This window comes from Euprymna scolopes, chromosome 35 (genome assembly GCF_053919585.1).
Source record: "Euprymna scolopes isolate OS-2025 chromosome 35, ASM5391958v1, whole genome shotgun sequence".
Lineage (NCBI taxonomy): Eukaryota > Metazoa > Mollusca > Cephalopoda > Sepiida > Sepiolidae > Euprymna > Euprymna scolopes.
In genome coordinates, this window is record NC_136516.1 from 80,883,680 (window position 1) to 80,898,669 (window position 14,990).

At 33.8% G+C, this 14,990-nt stretch overlaps 1 protein-coding gene across 1 annotated transcript in view; it reads right to left on the reverse strand.

Moving 5' to 3' along the window:
• LOC145259958 (aspartate aminotransferase-like) overlaps positions 1-14,990 on the reverse strand; it is a 146,465-nt gene that overhangs the window by 100,788 nt on the left and 30,687 nt on the right. The window lies entirely within an intron of this gene.

A 14,990-nucleotide genomic window follows, 5' to 3' on the forward strand; every position in this document is an offset into this window, starting at 1 on the left:
ACAGAGTTAGACACCAGGGTCGTTTTTTAACATGGAGAAAAGGTACAAAAATAAAAAATTGTCCCAGTCGTGAAGGACTTCTTCTTCACCGAAAGAGAACAAGGAATGGAAGTGCAGCATCTGAAGAACAGATGGTATTTATTTGCTCCCCCACCGAGCAAATTAGGCACAAGGCCGATTTTTAATGGGAGGAGTGAAGGGTGGGGGAAGGGGAAAAGGGGACCAGCTCCCGAGAGGTGGGAAATGGGAGCTGGTTAAAGGTCAGACATGTGGGGTTGCCCCCACATCTGGTCTTTACTAGTCATAGCTAGTCATAGCTTGCAGTATCTGCCGGAACAGATACTACACTTTGATCTTGACCAAAAGTAGGCAAAAATAAAAACTGCATTAGTATAGAAGAGTTTCCATTAAATTGACTAAAGACAAATTAACTTAAGTGTAGCAGCAGAACAGATACTACACTCGGATCTCAGTTCAACGCAACGTTTCTGCCGATGCAACATCCGATAGGTATGACACTAATAAAGGCAGCATTTTCGACCCCCCCCCATAACAAATAATAACTATAAAAACTCATAAAAAAAATTGATTCGTTGCAATTCTTGCAGGATTCTCAAGAAGAAAGATTCTAAAAAAAAAATCTCATTTTTTTTTACCTTCAGTAAAACCGGCGAATTAAAAAAAAAAAAAAATAACCCAAAATGCTACAAACAAGAAAAATGGAACCGCATGTTTTTTTCTTTTTTCTTTTATTTTTTTTTTTAAATATTTTGACGTAAACAATGGAAACAACACGATTTTTTAAATTCTCTATCTAAAAAAACAAAAACAAAAAACAAACAAACAAACAAACAAAAAACATTAATTGATCAATTTCATTAATTCTTTACAGACAAGGTAGCTGGAAAAATGGTGGGATCATTCTACCGCTCCAGTAGATATCTCCCTCCTGATGCAATTCTCTACTTATATGAAAGCCAGGTACGGCCAACGATAGAGTACTATTGCCACATCTGGGCAAGAGCTGGCAGAAGCAGCTTATCCTGCCTTGACAGAGTTCAAAATAGACTTCGTAGCTTAGTGGCGGATGCCCTTTTCTCTTCCCTGCAACCTCTTTCCCACAGAAGAGACATTGCGAGCCTGACTCTGCTTTATCGTGATTTTTATTGCAAATGCTCAGCTGAGCTTCAATCTATGGTCCCCCCTCTTCGCCAAACTTTCACGAAAAACACTCGTTTAGCCAAAACTACTATCAATAATTTCCCCCACTCTTTATCTGTTCCTAAACCTAAATGTAGATTCCATGAACAAACCTTCTTTCTAAGAAATGCACGCCTGTAGAACTCTCTCTTCCGTTTTCCTGCTTTCTAACTAACTACAATCTGATTTTCTTCAAGTCCAACGTAAACAAGTTCTTGATGAACCGTCCCCCCTAAGTAATCCAATTTATAAAATTCCCACTACTTATGTTTACTACGCTATAATCACATTGGCTAATGTATACCCATTAACTCCTATCCTCGAGTGGCTTCCGGGCCTTGATAAATGGTGATTCCTGTGTAAAAAAAAGACTTATTAAGAAAAAGCTGAAGTATATATAAACTGAAATAAATTAATATACAAAAAAATTCTCATATTTTGCACCCCTTCCCATGCAATCTTATCCGAATGTTTTCGGCAGGGGGAGAGGATTCAGTGGATTCACATCTTAGTTTTTTTTTTTTTTTTTTTTTTTTTATATATATACTGGCATGATAAAATAAAATATATTTAATTTGGGGCCACAAATGTTGCCGATTGATAGGAGTTTTATCTATTTCTCTGAAAAAAAAAAGAAGTTTGCAAATATATTAAAATTATTTTAGTTTAGTTTTACAAAATTTAAAAAAAAATACTACATTTGATAATTTTTACCTGTAAAATTTCCATCGATTTCCGAAATTATTTCGTATTTTTTTAATGACTGCATTTTTCAAAGTTCGTAAAAAAAAATGTGAAAGATTCGGTCTTAAAACTTTTTATGAATAAACAGACAATCTTACTGTTAATAATTAAAATACATTCTTTTAATCGATACGGTTTTTGAATAGTGAATAATTTAAGAATATATTTAGAAATCGAATGTGAATAATTGTTTCTACGGAAGGCCGATGAGGCAGTAATCTGTTTGCACTTCGCTGATAACAATAGCAGCATTCATTACTCGTTTCTTTTGTCGGCACAAAAATATAACTTATAAACCAAGTAACGGAAACTATTTATGATTGAAGAGTTAATCCTCAGTGCGGGCGACGCTCAAATATAATTGCAAATTACTTGAATTTTACCAACTATTTTATTCACTAAGGCCCGGGTTCTTGCGAACCTCAGTGGGGGGGGTAACACTTAAAATACAATTACGAATTACTAAAAACTTATACTCGGTCATCGCTGACAGGACGAGAGCATGCACCCCCCTCCGTAAATTTCGAACGGAACGGGGGTTGCATGCCCTCGTTCTGTCAGCCATGACCAGGTAGAGGCGTTAACAGATTCGCAATTGTATTAGTATAGCCTACATTGCAAATTAAACCTTCAACCTCCAGAAGAGTGTCAATTTGAAGTGAATTTTAATTTAGTATTTTATCCAATACGCCACGGGTTGGTGCAGATTCCCAAATTCGATAAAATAAACTTGAAGAAGGTCGGAGGTTACATGAGCAGAATAGTTATGAAAATAACACTCAAGATTAGAACAGTAGTCCGAATAACCCAAATAATATGAATTATCAATCTACATCTCAAAAATTCAAAAACTTAAACAACAACAAATAATAATAATAATAATAATAATAATAATAATAATAATAATAATAATAATGATGATAATCAAGAAGAAGAAGAAGAAGAAAAAGAAGAAGTAAGGTTGGCATAAAGAATTTCTCTGGCTATTTTTTTGGTACTTGCGCAAAGTTGAAACCGAACGTATTTAAGCGTCCGCTCGGCTTTGGCCGGAACATGACGTCCTTTGCCGCATTATATCAAACGTCTCCGACGTTCAAATCTTAACAACGAGAATGAAAATCGTAGAAATAATAATAACTAGCAGGACCTGTGGAAATTTTACAGCGACATCTTTCATTCATGTGTAATATATTGCTGCTTGGCATTTTGCGAACGTTCAGCGCGAATGAAGACCCCGCGATATTATTTTGTTAAAACTGTGAAAGTATTTATCTAAGTAATCTGATTATTGTCGTGTCAGAATATATCTGGTTATTACGGTTTATCTCCAATATCCTTAAGGAATCTGCAACATATTTCCATTTCATGTACACCCGGCGCGAACGGAAACTCCACGATATCATTATACCATCTTTAGACAGAACAGACACTACCCTTGGATCCTAACAAGAAGAATAAGATGGTATATTTTAATTTAACGTACGGCTCCAACACAACATATTTTTATTTTATTTATTTATTTTTTTTACATTGCGTAAAGATCTTTTTTTTTTACATTACGTAAAGATTTTTTTTTTTTACATTACGTAAAGATCTTTTTTTTTTTACATTACGTAAAGATCTTTTTTTTTACATTACGTAAAGATCTTTTTTTTTACATTACGTAAAGATCTTTTTTTTTTACATTACGTAAAGATCTTTTTTATTTACATTACGTAAAGATCTTTTTTATTTACATTACGTAAAGATCCTTTTTTTTACATTACGTAAAGATCTTTTTTTTTCTAACATTACGTAAAGATCTTCTTTTTTTAACATTACGTAAAGATCCTATTTATTAAAAAGAGGGGTACTAATTTAAAGTTTGTTGTATGTTATCACCTTTTATCCCCATTTTTAATAAATAGGATTTTCCGATCAAATAATTTATAATCTGGGAAACGTAACATACGTACGTTAACGATACTGCGGTATTAATATATAAACTTGTGAGACCTTTGGAAATTCCACAGGGGACTCATTCATATGTAATGTATTGAGGTTGCCATTCTGTAGATGTTCAGCGTAAATGGAGACGCTTTGATATTATTGTAGCTCTTTTGTTAAAACTGCAAAAGTATTTATCCGAACACCCGGCAAAGCCCGGTCGTAAAGTACACTTAAATATGATATTTTAATTCTTGCAGATTTCGTATATATTATTATAGAGTTAATGTTCTATCAATTTTTATATATGATAAAGTTACGATTTAATATATATATATATATATATATATATATATATATATATATATATATATATATATATATATATATATATATATGGATTTCTGCCTTTGGATTATTATGGACCATCTTCTTCCAATTACGGGATTTCCTTGGATTTTACTTGTACAAATGGAAATTCTTTTAACTTTCTTGAAGTTTTACATTTGGATTTTACCGTCACTGGATTTTTTTTTATCTTCCAGACTATCCATTCATGTGTAATCACCTTTTTCTTTACCATATTCCCTCTGCTGAACTTATTTTGATTTCAAGTAAGATCTTTGACTTACTTGTGCTTTCATCAAATACTTCTGCATGCAAAATCCGATCCCGCATTTTGCTAATTCCTACCCTCTGATGAGAAGGAGAGTATTTCTTCGAAACTCCGCGGATTAAGGACTATCCATTTATCTAGTGTGTCCTTTTCAGATTAAATAGGTTTTTAACTCTTTTGAAAGTGTTTTTTAACATATTTTATTAATTGTTTGCTCATATATATATATATATATATATATATATATATATATATATATATATATATATATATATATATATACTAGCATTTCAGCCTGGCGTTGCCTGGGTGTTTGGAGGTGTGTGTTGAGCAAAAAAAAAAAAAAAAAAAGTGATAGCAGGAAGGCAGGCTTGAACTCGTACCACGAAGGAGGAAAAGAGTGTGTGTGTGTGTGTGTGTAGGGGGGGGGGAACTGACTCCGTTTGCAAAGAACAAACCGTTCGGCCAATATTAACATCGGGTGGTATAATTGAAATCACCATTTATATAAATCGTAAATGTCATTCAAGAAGGCCGAGAGTGATCATGTGATTTTTACTTTACGATCTGCCGACGTGGACTTAAGTGACTTTCATGGAATTTCATTTAAACATAAAAGGTTTAAAAATAAGAATTCAGTTCTTAAAGGGACAGACATAATTAGGCTGGCGTAAAAATGATGTTTTTTGACGTTCAACTTCAGAAGGTCATAACTCCTTTCATAATAAACTTTATTAATCGAAATAAGAACCATTAGAATCGACACATTTTTTTTTGCCAACGAGAAACAAATTTATTTATCCAATTAGCATAGAAATCCGGAGTTCTGGAAGCGATGATGTCATTGAAGACCGATTCGACATTATCTCAGCTTTTGAAGCATTTTTCACGTAGGAAGTTGTTGAGATGCTTGGAAAAGTGATAATCCGTAGGCGAGAAGTTCAGTGAATATGGCGGATGAAGCGGAGTTTCGTAGCCTAAATCGTTCAGTTTTTTCGGGATCAGTTGAGCAACATGCGGACGAGTGTTGTTATGGAGGAGAATTGGTTCCTTCATATTGACCAATCTCCGGCACATACGTTGGAGCTTCTGGTGCATTTCGTCAATTTTTATCGGCAGTACTTCTCTGCTGTAATGGTTTCGCCTGGATTCAAGAAGATGTGGTGGGTAAAATCGACTGCAGACCACCAAACAGTCACCGTAACCTATTTTGGTGCAATTTTGGCTTCGGGAAATGTTGTGGAGCTTCTCCGGCATCCAACCACTGTGCCGAACGTCGCCGGTTGTCGTAAAGGATCCAGTTCTCATCACACCTCAGAACCTGTATATCAAATTTCGAGTCTGTAGACTGAAAATTGACAAAATTATTTTGTAGGGAAATGTACACAGACAGACACACAGACACTTTCTCTTATATATATATATATATATATATATATATATATATATATATATATATATATATATATATATATATACTTGTTTATTGTTATATAAACATGGTTACATCCTGCTGCTACAAATAGCCACTTGTTTCAATAAAAAAACAGATATCATCAGGCAGCGACTTGACTATTCAAAAGTTTAATTCATTAAGCTTGACCCTTCAGACGACAAATATCGAAAAATTGGCTAAAAACATTAATTTCCTCATCCTCAACTGGCCACTTTTCTACAGAGAGGGGTCGCTTTTTTCACCGATATTTTCGAAAGTCACCCTCTCCTTTCGATTGTCTAGCTTTAATTTAAACCTACGTCACTTCCGGGTTGACGGTGATCGACACAGCAAAGACGACACGTTTTTTTCCCCTGTTCTTTTTCTCCTTCGCGGTACGGGTTCGAGCCTGCCTTCCTACTACCACTTTTTTTTTTGCTCAACACATACCTCCAAACACCCGGGCAACGCCGGGCACTCATGCTAGTATATCTATAAAAGTGAAAATGTCTGGGTTTGTGTGTGTACATTTCCCTACCAAATAACTCTGTCAATTTTCAGTCTAGAGACTCGAGATTTGACATACGGGGTAGTGAGATTTGGGAAAATTCTTTTAATCGGTTTCAGCCAGAAATTTTGCTGGTAAGGGATCAAAGTTCAGCGATTTGACCTTTGAAAACTCTACCAAACTCCTCCGCTAATTTTGGGTCTAAACACTTGAAATTTTAGATGTAGGTTACTTGGATATGGATCAAACTTTATAATTTTATTTGAGCTCAAAACAATAAATGCTAAAAGGTCATAATTGGGGTCAAAATTAAAAAAAATTGACCTCTGCGGTCTCTACCAAATTACTCAGTCATTTTCTGGTCTAAACATTTAAAATTTTGCATAAAGTCTATTCAGAGATAGGGCCAGCTTTTTAGTTGTTTTTTTTTGCTGAAAATTTGCCGTCCAGGGGGTCAAAGTTCAAAAGATTCGACCTTTGCAAACTATTATAACCAATTTTGGGTCTACAAATTTAAAATTTTACATAAAGGGTATTCAGACATACAGCAATCTTTTTAATAAGTTTTTGGGCGAAAATTTGGCTGCCAAGAGTTGAAAGAGTTGACCTTTGCAGACTCTACTAAACTCCTCTTCCAATTTTGGGTCCACACACTTGAAATTTTAGATGTAGGTAACTTGAACATGGGTTAAACATTTTAATTCAATTTGAGCCGAAAACAATAAATGTTAAGGGGTCAAAATTAGGGGTCAAATTAAAAAAATTTCACCTCTGCGGTCTCTATCAACTTTTCTCTATGGTAGTTAAGGAAGCCTAATATATAGAAAGGGATTACCGTACATAATCACATTATTTCACAAGCTTTTTAATCGGTTTGGGTCGAAAATTTGAGCTGCCAAGCGGTCAAAGTTAAAAAGATTTTACCTTTGCGGTCTCTAGCTTACTACTCAGTCAATTTTGGATCTAAACATTTGAAAATTTACATAACGAGTATTCAGACATGTGGCAAGCATTTTAATGAGTTTTGGGGCGAAAATTTGACTGCCAAAAAGGTTAAAGTTGAAAGAGTTGACCTTTGCAGATTCTACCAAATTCCTCCGCCAATTTTGGGTCTAAATACTTGAATTTTTAGATGTAGGTAACTTAGACATGGTTAAAACACTGCATTTTTATTTGAGACCAAAATAATAAATGTTAAGGGGTCAAAATTGGGGTTAAAATATTGACCTCAGCGATCTCTACGAAATTATTCAGACAAATTTTGGTCAAAATATTTTGAAATCTTACATAAAGGGTATTCACACATAGGGCAAGTTATGAACAGTACATAGGGCCCGAGCAAAGCCGGGCTGAACTGATAGTATTTAAAAAAATGTATTTGTCAACACGTTGGAAGATTCTCAAGCCGCCATTTTAAATTGAGATTAGAAAAATCTAAGATGGCGGATGAGAACCTTCAAACATGCTGACAGATGTTTTTTTAGAGGGAGATTTTTCTTTGATTGTCGTGTTTCAAATGATTTTTTTGTTTTGATGTATTTTTCTCATCTTTCTTAAATTGCCTTTCATCCTTATTGATTTGGCTAGGAATAATATTTGATAGTCTCTTGAAGAGCATCCAAATAAACCAAAATAATAATTAACTAGCGGAACCTGTGGAAATTCATATGTAATATATTGATGTTGGCATTCTGTAGATGTTCAATGTAAATGGAGTCGCTCTGATATTATTATTGTAGCTGTTTTATTAAAACTACAAAAGTATTTATCTAAGCTAACAGGGGCGGCCGACTTAACCCAGTCCTAAATATGATATTTTAATTCCTGTAGATTTTGTATATATTATTAAATAGTTAATGTTCTATCGATTTTTATATATTATAAAGTTGCGATTTAAATATATATATATATATATATATATATATATATATATATATATATATATATATATATATATATATATATACGAGGGGCGTGCAATAAGTAATGCCCCTGACCCATTTCCCATAGCAGTAGAGCAACGAAATTAGCACAGTTATTAGTCTTTCTCTACATAGGAACCACCCAGTGTTATGCATTTCTACTATCGTTTGATGCAGCTCTGGAGACCGTTTTTGTAGAACACCCCAGGTTGGGCCTCCAACCACGACGTGTCTTCAGAAATCAAGGCTGCATCATCTGGGAAACGCTTTCCTTTCAAAAACAACTTCATGGCTGGGAAAAGGTGAAAGTCAGAGGGTGGAGAGTATGGAAGATGGGGGAGGATTTCATAACCACACGCCCGTGCTTCTGATCTGTCGACATGAGTTGTGGACCGGAGGGTTGTCCTGCAGGAGGAGGGTACCTTTTTTGATCTTGCCCCGCCTCTTGATTTTGATAGCTTACCTTAATTTCCTCAAAAGTGAAGCATAATAGGTTTCTGTAATTGTGGTACCCTTTGCCAGGAAATCTGTCATCACTACTCCGTCCTGGTCCCAGAAGACTGTGAGCATGACCTTGCCAGCGGAGGGCTGCACCCTTGCCCTCTTTGGAGGTGGTGAGTCCAAGTGCTTCCACTGCATTGACTGGGCTTTGGTCTCTGGATCATAGTGATGGATCCAGGTTTTATCCTGTGTAATCAGTCTTTTGAAAAACTTTGACTCATCTTGGCACATCTCCAAATTTATCCTCGAGCACTCGATGCGTTCTCGCTTCTGGAATGGTGTGAGCAACCTGGGAATCCATCTGACAAACACCTTATGCATATGCAAATGGTCATGAATGATAGTTTCCACAAACCTTGTATTAATCTTGACATCTTGGGCTATTTGGCGAATGCGCCGATCTTCCAAAATGGCAGCCTCAACTTGACGGACAGATGCCTCATCAATGGCAGAAGGGTGGCGACCAGGTCTGGGAGCTGTTTCCACAGACTTCCTGCCATGTTTGAATTCACGATACCAGCGTTTTACAAGGTCATATGATGGGGCATTATCACCATAAGTTTCTTTCATTTCATCAAAAGTCTCCTGTGGTGTGCGTCCTTTCAAATACAAAAACCGGATCACTGCTCGACGTTCAACAGTCCCCATTTCATACCTGACGCAGTTCAAACACATATGACTTGGGTGCATCAGCTTGAATCAAAACCGCAATAAAAACTTATGAAAAAATATATGTATATAAATATAACTTGAGTTCCTTCAACTGTAATCGAAAACGAAACCAAAACTTATGAAGAATTCTTGGTAAAATTATTTATAAAACAATAGATAGCTTAAGTGCCATTAGCTATAATAAAAAAACGAAACCAAACTTTATGAAGAATTCTTGGTAAAAATATTTATAAACAAATAAATAACTTGACTCCTATCAGCTATAATCGAAACCCAAACCAAAACTTATGAAGAATTCTTGGTAAAAGTCAAATCGAAGTCCATAAAAATTAAGCGACAGTCACCCGGATGTAAGCGTGACACACAAAATAAATAACACACACGCTATCCACTGAATATACAGTAGGGTCCAAAACTAAGGGACAAAAATTAAAAATATTCGTTAGAAATAACAACATACCAAGATTTGAATTATTTGCAAAGTTTTGTGGGTGAAGCTTCAAGAAGAATGATCTAAAATTAGTATCGAGGATTGTCAAGAACTGATTCGTTCTTGTAGTCGAAGATGTGCAGCTGTCATTGAGAGCAAGGCCACATTTACTAAATGTTGATTGTACATGTATTTTTATTGTTTTTTTTTGTCTGTTTACATTTTTTTCTCAATTTTGTCCCTTACTTTTGGGCGTTCTTCTTTTGAAAATAAATAAATAATTGTTATAATTCTTTTTGTATCCTTTCGAAATGATTCAAATTTTAGTATGTTACTATGGATGATAACGACTACCAGTTGTCAAAATTTCAGCTTTTCACAGTTGTTATTTCTAGCAAATATTAGGTTTTAAAATTTTGACATTTAAAAAGATTACCGTAAAAACAACAAACGGACTTCTACTGATTCTATGCTCCAACAACAACATGACAAAAAAAAAGAAAGAAAGACATACTGATGAAGTGTATCTTCGAAATATATTTATAAATTTCAATATAAATTTCAAACAAAATAAATATGTGTTTATTTTGTAATAATGCGTTGTTTTGGCTTCAAACGTATCTAATACGTATTTATTTCATTCAAACTCAACCAGCGTCTCTGTTAAGGATTACAAACCCTAACGTGAATATTTGTTTATTTGTTTACGTCCAAAAAATATGGGTGATTTTCCTAGGAAAAATACTTTTCTAGATCTCCAAGGTTGGAGACGCTAAAAACCGTATTATCGTTTCAAAAAAAAAAAAAAAAAAAAAAAAAAAAAAAAAACACACACAAGCAATCGACTCAGGTATACAGCAAGGTGAAACAAGGCTTTGGATAAAACAAAAAATGTGTATTTTTCATCAATTTGATACAAATGATAGCAAATAAAGTAATATAATAAAGCTTTCACATTGCGAAAATACATAGAAATAAGAAAAACTAAATATTCGAAATGAATGTTTCTATTTAGAGCACAATTGAAGCATGATACTTGACTTTTGCATTTTAAACTTTAATTCAAGCCATTATATATATATATAATAATTTTATAAAATCAATAGTAGGTTCTCCACAGTGCAATGTAAACAATAATGTATTGTGAACTTAGTCATTGCGAGAGGCATGTGAAGGTTCCTTCAGGTGAACCGCAATGGGTTCCCAATTAGTGCAGGCAATCAAGCGATTGAAAATGGGCTTTCATCGATTTTGATGATAATAAATATAAAGGAGTGTAAAACATCCGTTGATCACATTCAATCCGGGGCAACGTCGCGTCTTCCTGCTAGTGGCTTATACTTGGTTGCCAGATTGCTCGTATATATATATATATATATATATATATATATATATATATATATATATATATATATATATATATATATATATATATAAGCAAACAGTTAATAAAATATGTTAAAAAAACACTTTAAAATGAGTTAAAAACATATTTAATCTGAAAAGGAAACACTAGATAAATGGATAGTCCTTAATCCGCGGAGTTTCGAAGAAATACTCTCCTTCTCATCAGAGGGTAGGAATTAGCAAAATGCGGGATCGGATTTTGCATGCAGAAGTATTTGATGAAACAACAAGTAAGTACAAAGATCTTACTTGAAAACAAAATAAGTTTAGCAGAGGGAAAATGGCAAAGAAAAAGATGATTACACATGAATGGATAGTTTGGTGACGGTAAAATCCAAATGTAAAACTTCAAGAAAGTTAAAAGAATTTCCAAGTTAAAAGAATATATATATATATATATATATATATATATATATATATATATATATATATATATATATATATATAACTACTTCATTTACTCACATAAATTTAATATACGAAAGTATAGATTTATGCGTAAACTTTAAGTATTTAAATATATATATATATATATATATATATATATATATATATATATATATATATATATATATATATAGTAAGTTATAAAATGTATATGGCGATTAAGCTACACTGAATATTCCGCGTTTCATCCACTCTAGGACTCTTCAATCTTATGCGCATAAGCCTCAAGAGTCCTAGAGTGGATGAAACGCGGAATAGTCAGTGTAGCTTAATCGCCATATACATTTTATAACTTACTAACTAGATCTACCTACGTATTGAGCACTTTTGAAGTAAATACTTAAAGTTTACGCATAAATCTATACTTTTGTACATTAAATTTATGTGAGTAAATTAAGTAGTTATATATATATATATATATATATATATATATATATATAACTATTTATTATAATAATTATTAAATGCCTACAGACACTAGTGTTTCATCTTTTCGGAAATCATCATGCAGGGTGTCTTGATTAACACCAGTCGAGAGATTCGAACCCCGGCAACAGAATTCATGTCTTGCTTCATTAGCAAAGACCCGAACCACTAGGCTACCGTAAACCGCGAGAGATACAAATTGAAATTAAATATTTATTCTTATTAAATATTTTAGCGTCAGTCAGAGTGATCTAATCATTATATGCCGATCTGCACATATTAGCTAAGTTGACCGACTTTATTACAACTGAAAGTGCTCAACGACAAGAAACGAGTTTCTTAAAAGGGGCTGACAAAATAATTATTTACTATAATAATTATTAAATATCTACAGACACTAATGTTTAATCCTTTCGGGAATCATCAGTGCAGGGCGTTACAATTAACGCTAGTCGAGAGATTCGAACCCGAGAGATTCGAATGTTTAATTTTTCGTTTATATGTGTATATGTACTGTGTGCATGTGTGTACGTGCGTACTTATATGTGTATATATTTAAAACTGACGTGGCACTTTCTCATTGGCTATACCTCCTTCTTCTTCTTCTCCTCCTCCTCCTCCTCCTCCTCCCTTCCTTTTCCATTCCCCTTTTCCCCGTGTATGCTCATACTTTCACTACACCGATGAAGACTGAAGGATCGGTCGAAATTATGTACTTGTAAAAAAAGTTAAAAATTTTTTTTTCATAATATTATTTTGTATTCCTGCACGTCACCAATTGAAAACGAATAAAGAAAAGTTATAAGCTTTTCTGTTTTTCGTATTCTTTTTTATACATTTCCATTCATGTCTATAATATAAAGCTGAATGTGTATGTGTGTGTGTGTGTGTGTGTGTGTGTGTGTGTGTGTGTGTGTGTGTGTGTGTGTGTGTGTGTGTGTGTCTGGTCACGAATAGGTTCCTGTATGGTTGACTATTTTAAAAAACTGATTACATATAATGATAGAAGATGTATCGAGACACAGGAATGGGTATGTCTGATCTGGCAGAACGATGGTTCATTAAAATTGTGGGGTCTGCGTTCGCGCCTGGTTCACAAAGTATGAAAATAAAAAATTAAAAAATTAAAAAGAAAACGTTTACAAGTGTTTTTGATATAGATGTACATAAGAATACTTTGATAGGTATGTTTTAACTTAAATAGGGATGGTATAATAAAATTGTGGGGTCTGCGTTCGCGCCTGGCCTCCATAGAATGGAAATAGGCACAAACTTTAATAAAGACTTTTCATATCTATCTGCGTAAGTATACTTTGATAATTATGTTTCAGTTTGAAGAAATATGGTATAATAAAATTATGGGGTGTTCGTTCGCACCTGACCTCCATAGAATGGAAATATGTCACAAAGTTTAACAAGGGCTTTTAATATAGATCCACAGAATATTGTGATAAGTGTTTCAGTGTGAACAGGTATGGTATTATGGGGTTTATCTATTTTATTTTTACTTTCATCATATTTTGCTTTGGTTTTGATACCCCTAAATTCGAAGCTATATCTTTACAACCCTTCCTTTTCACAACCTATCGTACTTTCATAAATCAGAGTCCATTTTCTGTAGGCTGTTTTTAAAACCAGTCAACGATGGGTACTTTTGCTAGTATATATATATATATATATATATATATATATATATATATATATATATAGAGAGAGAGAGAGAGAGAGAGAGAGAGAGAGAGAGGGTAGGCCAAAAGTCACTGACCCATTTTAATTTTAAATAACTTTTTTTATTTTAAAAGTTATATGCATGAAATTATAGTATCATAAAATAAAGGCAATAAACGTTATTTTACCTTAGTAAGATTAAGAAACTCATATTGTTAAATGTGAAAAATAACATCCTGTAAATGCCTTCAATTTTCTGCTTCACAAATTTGAGCTCTTTTGATTACCTCTGCCATAACATTTTCCAAAGTTTCCGGCCTTCTTTTTCTTATTTCTCTACTGATGTTTTCATTTTAGCTCTATTAAAGATTGGGGCTTATTGACAAAAACACTTTTCCTTTAGATATCGCCACAATAGGTGCATCTCTCACCTTGAAATGTCTTCGATGGGGTCTTTGGGTTTGAATTATTGTGCCTTGATTTTGATAGTAAAATTGTACAATTTTTGTACGTTGGACGATACTGAATTTTTCCATAATTAATATTAAGGATCTGAAAAAATAAAAATATTATGAAATTATATTTTTTTTTCACAGGAATCACCACTTATCAAGGCCCGGAAGCCATTCGAGGATAAGGGTTAATGGGTATAGATCAGTCGATGTGATTATAGCACAGTAAACATAAGTAGATGAAATTTTGTAAATTAGATTACTTAGGGTGACGGTTCATCAAGAACTTATTTACATTTGACTTGAAGACAATCAGATCGTAGTCAGCTGGAAAACAGGCAAACGGAAGAGAGGTTAGCAGGCGTGTAGTTCTAAGAAAGAAGCTTTGTTCATGGAATCTACATTTAGGTTTAGGCACAGGTAAAGAGTGTGAGAAATTATTGATAGTGGTTTTGGCTAGACGAATGTTTTTCGTGAAAGTTTGGCGAGTGGGGGCCATAGATTGAAGCCCAGACGAGCACTTGCCATGAAAATAATGATAAATCAGAGACATGCTAGCAACGTCTTGTCTGCGGGAAAGATGTTGCTACGAAGTCTATTTTGAACTCTGTCAAGGCAGAATAAGCTGCTTCTAGC